General features: G+C 51.0%; 1 long non-coding RNA gene across 2 annotated transcripts in view; it reads left to right on the forward strand.

The window, feature by feature from the left end:
* Window positions 1-4,484: 4,484 nt before the first annotated feature.
* LOC105827475 overlaps window positions 4,485-5,434 on the forward strand; it is a 4,055-nt gene continuing 3,105 nt past the window's right edge. The window contains exon 1 of one of the 2 annotated variants that reach the window (XR_001138367.1): window positions 4,485-4,541. This is a non-coding gene — a long non-coding RNA (uncharacterized LOC105827475). The remainder of the gene's footprint in view (window positions 4,542-5,434) is intronic. The other variant, XR_001138366.1, reaches the window with a different exon arrangement.

Genomic DNA, 5,434 nt, shown 5'->3' on the forward strand with positions numbered 1-5,434 from the left:
AAAAAAAAAAAAAAAAAAAGGTTAGTTGCAATGTGGCGTCTGAAACTGGGTCAGTGAACTTCTTGTAATCTCTTATGTTAAAACCCATTGATTTAAATTACACATGGATTGGAGCTTTTAGCCACATGCGATCATGTCCCGCATTAGTTGTCTGGAAAATACTGAGTCACTGAGTTATGCAGCTCTTTCAAACGTTGACACGTTTCATTACAGTCAGCTGTTCATATCCATAGGTTCCACATTCGAGGATTCAACTAAGCATGGATCCAAAATACTCAGGGGAAAACCCAGTACAAAAAAAAATACAATGGTAAAAATAATACACGTAAAAATATAACAACTATTTACATAGCATTTACTATTGTATTAGGTATTGTAAGTTGTCTAGAGATGATTTAACTTACATGGGAAGACGCGTGTATAGCTTATATGCAAACACTACACCATTTTATAGCAGGGACTTGGGCATCCAAGGATTTTGGTATCTGCAGGGGTCCTGGAAAAATCCCCCAAAGATGTCGGGGGCTGACTGTATGGACTGTATCTGTCTGTAGATAAATCTGCCTGGGCAACTGTTTATCACATTTGTTAATGATACCATCGATCTCATCAGAAAACTCTCTGAATATTGGGAGGCTATTATGCTCAAGGTAGCAGATACATGTTTTTCAGAATTCTAATTCTTACCTGAAAGCCCAAATGGTATTATTGGCAACAAAACCGCCAGTTGTTTTCTTTGAAATAACAAACTCACTGTGTTCACTGGTCTGTCGGTCATTCTTTCACGTGAAAATGGGGAGGCACAGAATAAAGAGGCTAGTTCAGCTCTCAGCTCAGACGACTGCACCGTGCCGTAGCGTGAGAAAATCACTGCACTTTGTCACACAGCAAAAGTGTCCCGTATACACTTCCATAGAGTCGCAGGGAATATGAAAAAGGCATGTCCTCATGGGTCCTATTTAATACAATTAAGACTTTTTACTGTTTCATCAAGGATACTTCTAGGTAAAGATGGCTTTTTAAAAATACTACAAAGGCGTGATGACAGCAAGGAACACGATGACTACTGCTGTTACAGTTTGTCACCACTGCCTGGGTTCGAGCTAAGCACCAGCGGCCTTAGGCATCATTGCTTCTGTACCACCAGGGAAGATCTCAACACAGTTGCTCAAGAAGAAATCATGAGATTCAAAAAAGTCATTTGACGTTTTGAGTATTTTAGCACTTTTGTTTCTTGCTGGCCATTCCCATATGAAGAAGACCTTATCCAGTGGTCACTAGGCACTAATACTAGAGCGACACCAGAAGTCAGCAACGCTGCAGATTTGTCCAAATGTGTGTGCAGAGACTACATTAACTGAATTTTCATGTTTGCAACTCGATCTTTAATGTGCCGAGTTATCGTGCCATCGGAAAGTGGCAGTGCCAGGATTTCTTGTGTTGGCTTGTCACCCAGCAGACATTCGGCAACGTCAACTCTCCATGTCAAGGGAGGCGCTGACATGAAGCGGAGCAGTTCACGGTGGGAACAGAGATGCTCTCAGTGTTTACTTGAAACGAACGAGGGAAGTTTAGGTGAAGTAAGTAGATTCTGAGGATTGCACGGGGGGGACCAGTACCCAGAGTTGCTACATCCAGTTTTCAACTAAAAATTATGAGACTCGCAGGGGAACAGGAAAGGATGATGCACGCACCAGAAGAAAAGCAGGTGAGGAAACAACGAAGGCAGCGCTCACTCCTCAGCCTCCTCCCTTCTCCCAGGCAGTGAAGGGCCAGAGCCCAGGGCTGAGAACAGACCTCAGGACTATTTCGGTTTGCACACTGCTTCTAAAGCGTAGCGATTACTGCAGGGCATATCTTTCTGGTTTGTTTGTTTCAACAGAAGCCCTAGTGTGTTAAGCTTTTAGCCCCTTAGCAGATGTCCTCCTGGTCCTCCTGGAATGCCTTCTCCTATACTTGTGCGTCTTTGCTATTGCTCAAGAACCCGAGGGACATTTTTACACAAATTTAAGGGTCTTTTCTCTAAGGCCCTTCCTCTCTGGTACCCTTTCCCAGACGTCTTAGACCATGCTGAACTGTGATCTGCTTCCTCCAATTAATGCAACTGCCAGTCTGTGTTCGTCTCTATTTTCCTGCACCGTGGTTTGAAGAGCACTCGCAGGCAGCAGTGAGAATGCACGTGAGGCTCGCCTCCACGGCAACTGTTCTATCGAGCATCGTTGTTGCTGTCCAGCGCCCACGCGTGCTTGTGCACTCAGTTCACACGTTCACAGGGGGGTGCAAAGGTAGTACAGAGAAGCTTCCTGTACCTTCTCTCAGTTCCCCCCCATGGTTACAGCTAAGCAAATGACAGTAAAATATCAAGATCCGTATCGTGACATTGGTAAAACGCGTGTGTATATTTCCTTTTTATCCCACGTGTAGATTCATGTAGCCGCCAGCACTATGAAGAGACAGATCGTCCCTGACAACGAAGCTCTCTCTCTCATGCTACCCCCTTATGGTCAGAGCTCCTCTCCTCCCTGCCACCATTGGTGACACCAAAAACAGGCTTACATACCCGATGTGCAGCTAAAGCCACACACTGTGACAGTAGTGCTCAGAGACAGAGAAAGGTTTATTTGATTTCACCAACGTGAGAAGATGAGAGAACAAAATCTCTCCAACCCATGTTCCTAAAGAACTGAGGCCAGGAGCTTCCATGGCGAGGGGAGTAAGGGGGAGGGGTCTGTGTGGTTTTGGTGTCTGATGGCACCTGAGTCACCACACTCTGGGCATCAGGAGCTACTTGCAATTTTTTCAAGGCATTTATTCCTTTTGCAAGAGAATCTCATAGATTTTCCTCACGACCCTGCAGTTACCTCTTCCTGTTTGACAGAAAAGCAAAGCACGACAGCATTAACAGGTACTGCGAGAACAAGGGGTGCTGAGCAGGAGGGAGCAGCTCACCTGTGTGAGTGAGCAGGGGCCTCGGCACATTTTACATCATCTGGGTCATTAGAGTAACGCCCGGGCACTAAAATCGCAAGGGACCCGGCCACACTAAGTCTTGACATCTTGTTATCTGAAGGGAGTATTTCCTTGCTATCGCACCCATTTTATTTAGTAGCCGTCATGGTGGATTTTGTGTGTCACCTGACTGGGCCAAGGAGGGCTCAGATCCAACATCACTCTGGGAGTGTCTGCGAGGGGGTTTGTGGGAGAGATGAGCATCTGAGTCAGGGGACGCGGCACTCTCCACGCCCTCGGCAGTGTGCCGCGCCATCATCCCACCCGTGCAGGGCCTGAAGAAGACAGAAGGTGGAGGAAGGAGGACTTCACCCCTTCTTCCTGCCTCACTGCTAGAGCTGGGACCTCTCGTCTCCTCTTCTGCCCGTGGACGGGGAGTTACACCAGGGGACTCCTGGTTCCGGTGGGTTCAGTCTCAGTTTGCAATCCACTCCTGGATGGCCCGCCAGTCCCATGAGCCAATCTGCAAAATAAATCCCCATATGTATGTCCAGGTCTCCTAACAGTTCTGCTTCTCTGGAGAACCCCAGCTAATCCAGTGCTGTGACCTGCAGCCGAGGTGTCCCAGTGAAGGCAGCGCATCCTTCGACACCACAAGAGCCTCACCTAGACACGCACCTGCTGTGCCTATTCCTGTGGATACACATGCGTGCAGGGTCCCACCCAGCCGGCCATCCCTCATCCCTTCCCGCCCAGTATTTTCTGGGGTCTCAGTTCTGAATGGCTGTGGGAAGTGTTTCTGCCTTTAGACTGGTTCCCCCTCCCCCACCCCCTGCTGCTGTTCTCTTCAAGGTGATAGATGATGTGTCCCTGCCATTATCTGGGGACCTACCAGCGTTCCTCATTGCCTGTGGCTTGGTCGTGTGATCTCTTTGGCCAGTGGAAGGGAGTGAGCACACTGTCTCTGAGCACACCTGAGCAGGAGTTCGCAGAGGGGCTTGCGTGGTTGGTGTCAGCTCCTTGGGCTCCCGTGCACTTTGCAGGAGGAGACGTCCCTGCTCCGGGCTACTCCTTTCACCTGGGCCCAGTGTGTAACCCAGGAGGTGGGGACCTGACTTTCCCCCTCTGCCTGAAGCCAAAGGCCACTGAGCCCAGAAGCCTCTCCACTGACCCCCAGCCCTCATGCTACGTGAGTGAGAAAGAAATATCTGTCCTGAGTCGTCGAGATACTGGGTTTGCTAATTTCCAGAGCAACAGCTGACTAGTAATCAGGGTGACGATCAGGGCACACTGAGCTGGCTTCAAAGCAGCCCTTCCCCGGGTCGGGGAGGACTGTCCGGTATGTCACTGGCAACGCAGGGGGCACGATTTCCCTTCCTGTCTCTGGGTGTGAGGGGCCAACTGATTACACTGCGTGATGCACTTGTCACGTGTTTTTTGTTCTTGTTGAACGTTCAGTTAGAAAATGATTGGCTGAGAGTGGTGGAACATGAAATCGAAAGTGAAGGTCCCAGACTTTCAGAGAACGCCCTGCAGGCAGGGGAGCAGGACGCAGGATGAGGATGCCCGTGGCTTAAGGATGTGCAGGGGTAGTAAGTGCCTCCTGATTTATGAGGGAAAATCCACGGGGGGTCGGTCGACCCCCAGGGAAAGGGCTCAGTATGGTTTCCTGGTCTAGGGAAGCGTGAGTGCCAGCTTCCATTTCAAAAGTTGTATAAAAATTCTGTTACTGCAAAAGTCTGTTTCGTGGGAGATTATGAGGTCATGGCAGAGTGGCTATGTCCTTTCTCTGTCCAGAGGTCTGTGCTGGGTTCATGTGGAGGGAGGGGGGTTCTGGGAGAGACATGGAGATGCCAGGGAGGGGCAGCGGAGCCAGGCTGGGGCCATCAGGGCAGCCGCTGAGCCGTAGGGAGTCTAGGGGGAGAGGAGTGGGTGTGGGGAGGGGTGGGGCAGAGAGACCGGGAAGTGAGGGCTGCAGAGGCTGGGGGAGGAGGGGGACATAGAACACTGGGCCTGGAGGGCAGAGTCCAGGGAGGAGGGGGAGGGAGGGAGGCTGGTCAGGAAGGGCCTGCAGCTGCCTGCAGGGCGTGTCGTGCACCCTGAGTCCAGAGGAAGGTCATGGGAGGGGTGCCCAGGGGAGGCCTCCATGGGTCCTGGGCTGGATGCGGAGTGGCAGGGAAGGAGGCGGAGCCAGTCAGGGCCCCGTGGGGGTCACCGAGGCGGGAACAGGGCTGCCTGACCAAGTCAGTGCCAAGAAATGGACCAGGAAAGGACCAGGGGAAACCTTGGGAGTCTGTGTTGGTTGGTTTTGGTGACTGGATGGAATTGTCAGGAGGAGGGCAAAGGTCAGCTGACCCCGGTCAGTTGCTGCCCAAAGCAGGGTCGGCTGCTGGCCACACGGAAGAGCCCCCTGGAGAGGAGGGTGGGTGTCGGGCAAAGAGGTTTATTCAGGAGCCGACAAACTGGGGACATGGCGCGCTCATGT

The sequence above is a fragment of the Propithecus coquereli genome, unplaced genomic scaffold (assembly GCF_000956105.1).
Source record: "Propithecus coquereli isolate 6110/MARCELLA unplaced genomic scaffold, Pcoq_1.0 Scaffold120, whole genome shotgun sequence".
NCBI classification, from domain to species: domain Eukaryota; kingdom Metazoa; phylum Chordata; class Mammalia; order Primates; family Indriidae; genus Propithecus; species Propithecus coquereli.